Source organism: Cervus canadensis, chromosome X (assembly GCF_019320065.1).
Source record: "Cervus canadensis isolate Bull #8, Minnesota chromosome X, ASM1932006v1, whole genome shotgun sequence".
Taxonomy (NCBI): Eukaryota; Metazoa; Chordata; class Mammalia; order Artiodactyla; family Cervidae; genus Cervus; species Cervus canadensis.
The window spans coordinates 127,503,387-127,514,892 of record NC_057419.1 but is presented as its reverse complement, the minus strand read 5'-3'; the positions used below and the strand labels follow the sequence as shown (position 1 = coordinate 127,514,892).

The following is an 11,506-nucleotide window of genomic DNA, read 5'->3' as shown; positions in this document are numbered from 1 at the left end:
CCCTAATTGGATCTATTTACAAACAGAACAGCTGGCTTTTAAGCGGTAGGTTGCTAGTTACTGGAAATATTAAACAGAAGCTGGATGACCATATATCAAGGAATATTATCTGGATGACTAAGTACAGGAAGAATTATTGCTTTGGGAAGGACGTTGCTTAGATGACCTCTATGGCCCTTTCTAATTCTGAGATTCTGGGTTCTACAAAGTGGAAATCACTTTATTGAACTTCTCCATGTGTTTGGAAATTGACTCCAAGTAGAACCTCTCCCTGCCCAGCCCTATATTTACTTTTTCAAAATGCACGGAAAAACTTTCATCTTTTTGAAGCAGAGGAAGTTTCTCATACATGAAAAAGACATATTCATTTTCTTATTCCACTATGCAAAATAAGTTCTAGAGAACCAGTGTGCAGTGATATGAGTGTAGTTGGCAATATTGTAGTGTGTATTTGAAATTTGCTGAAAGGTTAGTTCTCTCCATAAAAAAGTAAAATGGTAACTGTGTGGGGTGATTTGTGGTGAATATTTAACAATGTATACATATATTGGGTCACCAGGTTACATAGGTTAAATTCAGTTGACACTTGAACAACTTGAGGGTTAGGGGCACTGGCCCTTCACAAAATCCCAGTATAACCTTAGAATTGGGCCCTCCATATGCAACCAACCATGGATCGTGTAGTGCTATAATACATACTTATCTAAAGAAAGTCACGTATAGGTGGACATGTAGAGTTCAAACATGTTGTTCAAGGGTCAACTGTATATATGGATTTTTTTGGTCTCACCATTGGTCATGTGGGATTCTAGTTCCCTGACCAGGGTTCAAATCTGAGCCCAATGCAGTGGAAGCTCAGAGTCCTAACCACTGAACCACCAGGGAAGTCCCTGTATATATAGTTTTTGATTGTCCATTGTACCTCCATAAAGCTGGAAAAAATCTTTCTCAAATACAGCTGTTATTTTTACTGAGGCAAAATCCACATCACATGAAGTTAACCACTTAAAAGAGTATATAATGTCATGGCATTTAGTACATTCACAATGTTGTGAATAGATATACCTACATTTCTATACATTTGAGGGTGATAACCTGTTGAGAGGAGTATATTATTTGTAAGAACCATCAGAGGGGAGGTATTCTGGAGACAGTGTGAAGTTTCTTCTTAGCAATCTTTGTCTTCTGTTCTTGTCCCTAAGCTTGAGTTACTACTTAGCTTTAGATTATATAGAATTTGACCTCTAATAGCAGAGATAAATATTAATAGCTAAAAATGTAGGTCCTGCAGACATATTCAGTTCAGTTCAGTTCAGTCGCTCAGTCGTGTCCGACTCTTTGCAACTCCATGAATCACAGCATGCCAGGCCTCCCTGTCCATCACAAACTCCTGGAGTTTACTCAAACTTATGCCCATCGAGTTGGTGATGCCATCCAGCCATCTCATCCTCTGTTGTCCCCTTCTCCTTCTGCTCCCAATCCCTCCCAGCATCAGGGTCTTTTCCAATGAGTCAACTCTTTTCATGAGGTGGCAGACATATTAGTTAGCACTAATTCCTACTCATCACTCACTGGTTCTGTAACGTCAGGCAAGTTGCTTCATCTCTTTGAGCCTGTTTCTTTATTTGTAAAAGTAAGATGTCATGGTGGGGCTTCTTGGTGGCTCAGATGGTAAAGAATTTGCCTACAATGTAGGAGATGCAGGTTCTGTCCCTGGGTCGGGAAGATCCCTTAGGAAAGAACTGGAGAAAGAAATGGCAACCTGCTCTAGTATTCTTGCCTGGAGAATCCCATGGACAGAGGAGCCTGGCGGGCTATAGTTCATGGGATTGCAGAAGAGTCTGACACAACTTAGCAACTAAACAGCAACAAAGATGTCATAGTATCTACCTCAGAGAATGCTGTACGCATTAAGTGAGCTCGTAGGAGCCCTTTGCACAGAGTGAAGTGTTCAATAAACATGATCTATTATCATTGTGATCAGCAATATTATAATCTTCAGCATCAGCATCTGAAATGACATGTGATCTTTTTGCCTCTGAGGAGGAGAGCATTGTCTTTGGACGGGCATACAAGGCCTATCGACCGGGGAGGTGGAGCAGGAAGGAAGCACTGTGTTGGCTAAGGTCACTTTTTTTTTTTTTTGGTTTTACACAAAGAGGTGCTGCCTCAACAGGAAACAGTTTTAAAATTTAACTTAGGAGGTTGGAGAGTGTCAGTCTCTTTTTTTTTGTAACAATGTATTTTTATTTTTTCTATATCCTCCAACTCCAGAGGTTCCCCACCCTCCCCGCCCACCCCCGCCCCGAATGTCAGTCTCTTGAACGATGGACCTGGTCCTGAATCCCAGGGAAAGAAAATAAATCGTTTCTGTGAGAGTTTCTGTTAGTGTCATGCTGTAGAACATTCTCACACTCCACTGACCTCTTCACCTTGACCAAGCCTTTCAGATGCTGTCACCGGAACTTCCCCGGAGGTGAAATCTGGGCTTTATGGGACCATCTCCATTGAGCTTGTTATGCTGCGGGTTCCTTAGAGACCATTCGAGAAGCCTGGGTTCATTATTCCCCCCCAGCGTGGTGTCATTAGGGAAAACCAGATCTGCCACTTAAGTGCTTCCAGGCCTTTGGAAGAAAGTGTCAACTGAGATGATAAGTCTTGTCTGTCTGTAGGTGCTTCCGATTCTTCTCCACAGGAATCCTCACATTTGGCCCGCCTTTGGCCAGATCTGTGCTTTGTTGTTTCTGGGCATGCTAGAATTTTTCTGGCAATTGAACCCATTTGTGGGTTTTAATGGTCTTCGGTTGACAAAGCCACTTGTTCCTTTCTTTTTTTTTTTTCCTTCAAATACGATTTTTTCTAAGGGTAAGAGGAGTTTTATTGTAGTCTGTTTAAATAGCCTCAGAGTAATGACTGGGTAATTGAATGCAGTTCAACTGTTGATAGTGTTTCAACTAACAACGTGAACTGTTAGGAGAGATTGGCAATATGAGATTTTCATGTGTGCATGTGGCTACAATTGGATGAGGAAACATAGATCTCTTATTTAAGAAAAATACCCAGGGAGTGCTTTTGTAAGCAAAGACTCCTTTCTAAATGCAATGAAATAGGTGGGACTCAGGCTCAGAAACAGGATGGAACAAAGAAGACTCCTCAAATATGAAGTCAGGGGTGCGGGGGTGGAGGTGGGGGCGCATAGGGGAAATTGGGGGCAGGTCAAGGGATCTGATTTTGTTTCTGGGTCCCTTCTAACTTCCTGTGTGGCTTTGCCTAGACACTTTACCTTTCTGGGCCTCAATTTCCTTATTTGTATGAAGATTGGACCAGAAGAACTCTAAGATCACTCTGGTTACAGATATCTGTGCTTCAGTAGTTCCAGATAGAAAAAATAATTTTCTTCAATTTGGGTGAAAGTTAAGGATTAGTGCTAAAGAGGAACTGAATCACCCATTGTTGTGACTTTGGAAAAATTATTCTGTTTTTTTTTTTTTTCTTTTGACTGCGTGGCATGTAGGATCTTAGTTCCCAGACCAGGGATTGAACCTGTGCAGCCTGCAGTAGAAGCATAGAGTCTTAACCACTGGACCACCAGGGAAGTGCCTATAAAAATTATTCTAAAATGGCTGTTTGTGTTTTCAAGAAGCACTAAATGCATGATCCTGAGTTTTGAGTTGATACAAGTTCTCAGATCATATCTTACCCTGTGCCTTTGTGCTTTCTCATCTAGCTGGAAAAAAAAAAAAAAAAAAGACCTTAAATGTTTAAACAGTGTTCTGCAATTTCCAGTTTTTTAAAATGTAACAACCCATGAGGTTGGGCATGAATTACTATCCCCATGTCTATAGATGAGGAATATGGGGTGCAGAGAAGTTAAGCATGTGTCTAGTAAGTGATGGAGCTGGAACTTCATCCCAGGACACATGTCTTTGGATTAGTTCCCATACAACTCCATATTTTGAATTGTGATAATTGTTTTATTGAGCAATTGTTTTACACCAGATATTGTAAAAACTTTTTTTTGTTTGCTTATTACCCTCCTTATTTTCCAGACATGGAAACTAAGGTACAGAGAAGTGATGAATCTTGGTTAAGGTCAAATCCTTCTTATAAGATAGAGCTGAGATCAGATTGCCTGTTTTGACTGTAGCTCTGTCCTCTTACTAGTATGATTTTAATAATTACTGTGTTTGTTAGCCTGCTTCTTTTGCTAAACAAACCTTTTTCTTTTTCTTTTTCTTCCATTTATTTTTATTAGTTGGAGCTAATTACTTTACAATATTGTAGTGGTTTTTGCCATACATTGACATGAATCAGCCATGGATTTACATGTGTTCCCCATCCTGATCCCCCTCCCGCCTCCCTCTCCATCCCATCCCTCTGGGTCTTCCCAGTGCACCAGCCCTGAGCACTTGTCTCATGCATCCAACCTGGGCTGGTGACCTGTAAACAAACCTTTTTCAAAGGTGATTTCAATAAGTGTGTGATTGCAAAAGCCTTGGAAGTAGGAGCTGAAAAGCCAGGTTAGGCTAAGATGAACTATTCTCATCTCCAAACTGCACAGCTGCAGTTTCAGCCCTTGTCCAACCCTCATCCATGAGGTATTCCCTGAAGTTGTGCAGAGTGGTTCTAGAAAACTGTTCTGTTCCAGCTGTCTGGATCATTCTTTCATCAGATGAGCTTGTTCTTTCCCTTTACTCAGCCTCTGTTCAACCACACCCTCTTTGGAGAGGCCTACCCTGAAGACTTTATCCAAAATGGCACCCTTGCCTTTCTAGCTGCTTGCTCTGTCTTCTTTTACTCCTTAGCACTTGTCACCACCAGAGAGACTATTTCTGTAGTCATTTGTTGTCTGTCTCCTTCTACTATTGTTGTCGTTGTTGTGCAGTTGCTCAGTTGTGTCCGACTCTTTGCAACTTTGTGTACTGCAGCATGCCAGGCTTCCCTGTCCTTCACCATCTCCTGGAGTTTGCTCAAACTCCTGTCTATTGAGTTGGTGATGCCATCCAACTGGTTTGATGTACTTGCTGTCCAAAGGACTCTCAAGAGTCTTGTCTTGGCTCAGCTGGTAAAGAATATGCCTGCAATGCGGGAGACCTGGGTTCGATCCCTGGGTTGGGAAGATCCCCTGGAGAAGGGAAAGGCTACCCACTTCAGTATTCTGGCCTGGAGAACTCCAACAGTCCATGGGGTCACAAAGAGTTGGACACGACTGAGTGAATTTCACTTTCTAGCACAACAGTTCGAAAGAATAAATTCTGCAATCTCCAGGATTTTTGTCTGGTTTGTTCATTGTTATATTTACAGCTCCTAGAACAGAACTAGGTGTAGAATATTTACTCTGTAAATATTTGTTGAATGAATGAAAAGAACAATGACAGTGAGGGTAGTGGTGGTTGCTTATGTCGGAAGTGTAAGGATGTAGGTGTGAACATGGGCAAGGGTCACTAGAAATTCTGGCCAGCGTCAGGAAACTGAAGGTGGGATGCGTTGTCCAGCTGGGAAAATCAGAATGTGCTGAAAAGAGATAGCTCTGTGAAATGGAAATATCTCCTGCCATATCAGTAAACAAGAAATGTCACAGCCATCAGCGATTTCTGGTCTCCAAATGTGAATGAGGGCTCCCAAAACAGCGATTTAGCCGATGCTGCCACTCCCCATGGTGATTGCTGAGGAGCTGGGGGAATGCAAGAAGCAAGGTGAACAAGGAAACAGGATTGGTCCCAGATAGCTGAGGTGCATATGAAAGGAGTGAATTTAGTGAGCCCAGAGGCTTGCATCTTCCCATAAGTGGAATGCTAAATTCCTTAACTTGATACCTGACCTTTGTTGTTCAGACTGTCTGCTCCCTTCCTTGCAAATTTGTATATAGCCTGACTCCCCCACTTGCCTCCTTGGAGCAGTTTTCTCAGAGCTGTCTCCTGGGTTCAGAGTCCTAAACATTCCCACCAAATAAAAAAAATTCTACTTTCATGTTGTGACTTTTTTTTTGTAGTCGACAGCTCCAAATATATAACCACTAAAATTAGGTAGCTTTAGGTTTTAAAGTAAATGGATCTTCCGAAATTTCAATTTAAACTATGGATCCTGGGATCTTTAGAGCTCATTCAGTCCACCTCCATCACAAGGAGAGTGAGACAGGGGAAGAAGTAATAATTTGCCCGAGATCAAACCTGTCCCCTTAGCTGACAAGATCAAATGGAAGCCTGGAAAGCTGAGTGACCTTGCCCTGGGAGACATTTCATGCAATACGATGATGGACTGGATAATTCCTAATGACTGAATGAGTTTCTTTTGACTTTTATGACTGTTTTGCTAGTGATCCATATTTGAAGACCAAGGGGTCCACCGAGATATTGTGGCTTATAAGAAATACAGATTTGATCAATTAGCTGACCAAAAGATATTGGCTCACAGCTCCTAAAACCCTTGCAATTTCCTAAGCCTTAAAAGTGTCTTTTGCTATGTTAATAGAGTGACTTTTGGAAAACAATTAGGATGGTGGTGGGGGGGCGCTGGTTGCCAGGAGAAACAAATCACATGATTAGAGGGTTGGAGCTTTCAGTCCCCCTTCTCCCTCCACCCTCTCCCCCTCCCCAGCTCCACCGCCTGACCTCTGTGGAGGGGAGAGGCCTTTGGGGGTTGAATTTCAAAAATAGTTAGTGGTTAATCGAGCATGCCTAAATAATGAGGCCTCCATAAAAGCCCAAAAGGATGGGGTTTGGAGAACTTCCGGGTCAGCGAACACGGGGACATTTGGGCAGAGGTGTGGGTCTGCCGAGAGCACGTACCCTCCGTGTAACCCTTCCACTGGATGTTCGTCTGAATCCTTCATCATAACCTGTAATAAACTGCTAAAGGTAAGTGTTTTCCTGAGTCTTGTGGGTCAAGAACCCAAGGAGGGGGGCTGTGGGGACTTCTGATCTATAGTCAGCTAATCAGAAGCACAGGTAATAACCTGGATTTGGAACCGGTGCCTGAAGTGTGTGTTGGTGTGTGTGTTGGGGGGACGTTTCGTCTTGTGGGACGGAGCCCTTAAAGTGTGGAATCTGACACTATCACTTGGTAGGTGGTATCAGATTTGAGTTAAATTGTAGAACCTCCAGCTGGGGTTGCAGAGAATTGCTTGATGTAGGGAGAAACCTCCACACATTTGGTGAAGTGTTTTGTGTGAGTAGCCAAGACGACTCATGAGTGGGAAACTGAATTTTTCAAATGCAGCAGCCTATAAGTAACCAAAGTGTACCAAAAATATTTTTAGGAATACAATTTTGTTAAGATTTCAGGAATTTTTTGGCTCTATGGAAACACCTGGGGAGTCTTTAACAAATTACTGATGCCTGGGTCCCACATCAAGAGATACAAATTTGATTGTGATTCTAATGTGCTGGGGCTTCCCTGGTGGCTCAGACGGTTAAGAATCTGCCTGCAATGTGGGAGGTCTGGGTTCGATCCCTGGGTTGGGAAGATTCCCTGGAGGAGGGCATGGCAACCCACTCCAGTATTCTTGCCTGGAGAATCCCCACGGACAGAGGGGCCTGGTGGACTACAGTTCATGGGGTCGCAAAGAGTCGGACACGACTGAGCGACTGAGCGCGCACACACTAATGTGCTGACTAGGTTAAGACTCATAGACTTGGAGGTCAGGAGTGTGAATTTGGGAAGCAGACAAAGTAGCATTTATTAATTAACTGATTTACAAAAAATGTATTTATTTGGCTGCACTGGGTCTCAGGTGTGGCATGCAGGATCTCTAGTTATGGCATGTGAGCTCCAGTTTCCCAACCAGGGATCAAACCTGGGTCCCTGCATTGGGAGCCCTGGGTCTTTAGTCATTAGACCACCAGAAAAGTCCTCAAAGTAAGGTTTAAATCACCTCTCTGTCTTACCAGCTGCTATGATTTTTGAGTAACTTAATCGTTCTGAGCCTCAGCTTCCCTATTTGTCAAATGAAGGCAACCGATCTCACAGGAATTTTGTAGGGATTTCACGAGATAAGGTCCATAAAGCGTGTAGTATGTTGTCTGAACCATGTAAGCAGTTGATAATGGCTGCTATTATTACTGTTATTATCATGCCAAATAATAGTAATTATACTGAATAACCAGTTTTTCCCCCCTCTGTATTCAGAAAGTGATTACTTTCAGGGTTTGTTATGATCCACATAGTCGAAGGCTTTAACGTAGTCAGTGAAACAGAGGTAGATACTTTTCTGGAATTCCCTTGCTTTCGCCATGATCTAGCGAATGTTGGCAATATGATATCTGGTTCCTCTGCCTTTTCTAAACCCAGCTTAAACATTTGGGAATTCTCTGTTCATGTGATGCTGAAGCCTAGCTTGGAGGATTTTGAGCATAACCTTACTAGCATGGGAGACAAGTGCAGTTGTCCACTGATATGAGCATTCTTTAGTACTGCCCTTCTTGGGAATTGGGATGAGGATTGACCTTTTCCAGTCCTGTGGCCACTGCTGGGTTTTCCAAGTTTGCTGACATATTAAGTGCAGCACTTTAACAGCATCATTTTCTAGGATTTTAAATAACTCAGCTGGAATTCCATCACCTTCACTAGCTTTATTGGCAGCAGTGCTTTAGGGAAGCCTGGTGTGCTGCAGTCTATGGGGTCGCAGAGAGTAAGACACTACTTGGCAGTTGAACAACAACAGCACTTTGAGGGTGTATGAGGATTAGTGTCTCTTGGAACGCAAGGAGATCCAACCAGTCCATCCCAAAGGAGATCAGTCCTGGGTGTTCATTGGAAGGACTGATGTTGAAGCTGAAACTCCAATACTTTGGCCACCTGATGTGAAGAGCTGACTCATTTGAAAAGACCCTGATGCTGGGAAAGATTGAGGGCAGGAGGAGAAGGGGACGGCAGAGGATGAGATGGTTGGATGGCATTACTGACTCAATGGACATTAGTTTGGGTGGACTCCGGGAGTTGGTGATGGACAGGGAGGCATGGTGTGCTGCAGTCCATGGTCGCAAAGAGTTGGACATGACTGAGTTACTGAACTGAACTGAGGATTAGTCAAATGGTAGAGTTTGAAACTATGGGGCTGCCTTGATGCAGCTGTGTGTAGGGAAAGTGAAAAGTTGCTCAGTTGTGTCCGACTCTTTGCGACCCCATGGACTATACAGTCCACGGAATTCTCCAGGCCAGAATACTGGAGTGGGTAGCATTTCCGTTTTCCAGGGGGATCTGTGTGTAGGGAGACCTGTATAAAATGAAAGAAGACTAACTACTAAGTGGGACGGAGGTGGTTAAAGCAGGCCTGCCATGTAGTTCATTGTAGAAAGCGCTGCTCTGAATTCTGTGAGAAGTAAATTGATATATCGCTTCCTGGGTTACCAACCACACGGGTTGAAAGTGAGGCAGTGGTCGATGTTCAGATCCTCTGTGGGCAGGGTTGGGGCAGCTGCAAAGCGAGATCCAGGCTCCAGAGAAGCAGCTGGGCACCATGGCTTGGGACCCACTCCAAGCCTGCACAGAGCACTTGCACTACTGAGTCATGCTGATTAAGGTCCGATAGAATGCAGGTGGGGAGCTTGACCCATCTCTGTTTTCTTCTTTCTCTCTGGGGAAAAAAGACAGCAATAATAATCACAACAGAGAAACTTTTGCATGATAAAAAGCCATCTCTTGGCTAGACCCAAATATTCTACCCCTGGGAAGCCTGTTTTGCATTTGTAGCCAGCGGGAGTTGAGGTAAATTGACCTCCTTTCTGATGATGCCGATGTAGGAGACCCAGGTTTGATTCCTGGGTCGGGAAGATCCCCTGGAGAAGGAAATGGCAACCCACTCCAGTATTCTTTAGAGAATCCCACGGACAGAGGAACCTGGCGGGTTATATAGTCCATGGGGTCACAGGAGTCAGGCATGACTGAGCATGCACAGATGATGAGTCCAGACCCACTCAAGAGCTCTGTGATTTAAAAAAAAATTTTATTTAGTTTTTAATTGAAGGATAGTTGCTTTACAGAGTTTTGTTGTTTTCTGTCAAACCTCAACATAAATCAACCATATATATATATATATCCCCTCCTTCTCAAACCTCCCTCCTTTCTCCCTCCCCATCCCACCCATCTAGGTTGATACAGAGTTCCCTGAGACATACAGCAAATTCCCATTGGCTATCTATTTTACATATGGTATTGTAAGTTTCCATGTTACTCTCTCCATACATCTCACCCTCTCCTCCCCTCTCCTGTGTCCATAAGTCTGCTCTCTATGTCTGTTTCTCCATTGCTGTCCTGCAAATAAATTCTTCTGTATCTTCTTTCTAGATACCATATATATGCATTAGTATACGATATTTATCTTTTGCTTTCTGACTTCACTGTGTATAATAGGCTCTGTGATCATCCACCTCATTAGAACTGACTCAAATGTGTTCCTTTTTATGGCTGAGTAATAAATATTCCATGGTATGTATGTACCACAACTTCTTTATCCATTCATCTGTCGATGAACATCTAGATTGCTTCCATGTTCTATTTATTGTAAACAGTGCTGCAATGAACATTGGAGAACATATGTCTTTTTCAGTTTTGTTTTCCTCAGGGTATATGCCTAGGAGTGGGATTGCTGGGTCATATGGTGGTTTTATTTCTAGTTTTTTTTTTTCCTAGTTTTTTAAGGAATCTCCCTACTGTCTTCCATAGTGGCTATATCAATTAACATTCCCAGCAACAGTGCAAGAAGGGTCTCTTTTCTCCACACCCTCTCCAGCATTTATTGTTTGTAGACTTTTTGATGACCATTCTGACCGGTGTGATTTGATATCTCATTGTTGTTTTGATTTGCATTTCCGTAATAATGAGCAATGTTGAGCATCTTTTCATGTGTTTGTTAACCATCTGTCTGTCTTTTTTGGTGAAATGTCTGTTTAGGTCTTTTCCCCACTTTTTGATTGGGTTGTTTGTTTTTCTGATATTGAGTTGTATGAGTTGCTTGTATATTTTGGAAATTAATCCTTTGTCAGTTGTTTCATTTGCTATCATTTTCTCCCATTCTGAGGGTTGTCTTTTCACCTTGCTTATAGTTTCCTTTGCTGTGTAAAAGCTTTTTAAGTTTAATCAGGTCCCACTTGTTTACTTTTGTTTTTATTTCCATTACTCTAGGAGGTGGGTTATAGAGGATCTTGCTTTGATTTATGTTATTGAGTGTTCTGCCTATGTTTTCCTCTAAGAGTTTTACAGTTTCTGGTCTTACATTTAGGTCTTTAATCCATTTTGAGTTTATCTTTGTGTATGGTGTTAGGAAGTGTTTAACTCCATTCTTTTACATGTGAATGTCCAGTTTTCCAAGCACCACTTATTGAAGAGGCTATCTTTGCCCCATTGTATATTCTTGCCTCCTTTGTGAAAAGATACGCATAGGTGCATGGGTTCATTTCTGGGCTTTCTATCTTGTTCCATTGGTCTATATTTCTGTTTTTGTGCCAGTACCATACCGTTTTGATGACTCTAAGAGCTCTGTGATTTTAGATGAAGTCAGATTTTACAC

The 11,506-nt window shown here is 42.5% G+C and overlaps 1 long non-coding RNA gene across 1 annotated transcript in view; it reads left to right on the top strand.

Annotated features, from left to right (window-relative positions):
• Positions 1–6,751: 6,751 nt before the first annotated feature.
• Positions 6,752–11,506, top strand: part of LOC122434616 — a 369,037-nt gene continuing 364,282 nt past the window's right edge. The window contains exon 1 of the long non-coding RNA XR_006267431.1: positions 6,752–6,857. This is a non-coding gene — a long non-coding RNA (uncharacterized LOC122434616). The remainder of the gene's footprint in view (positions 6,858–11,506) is intronic.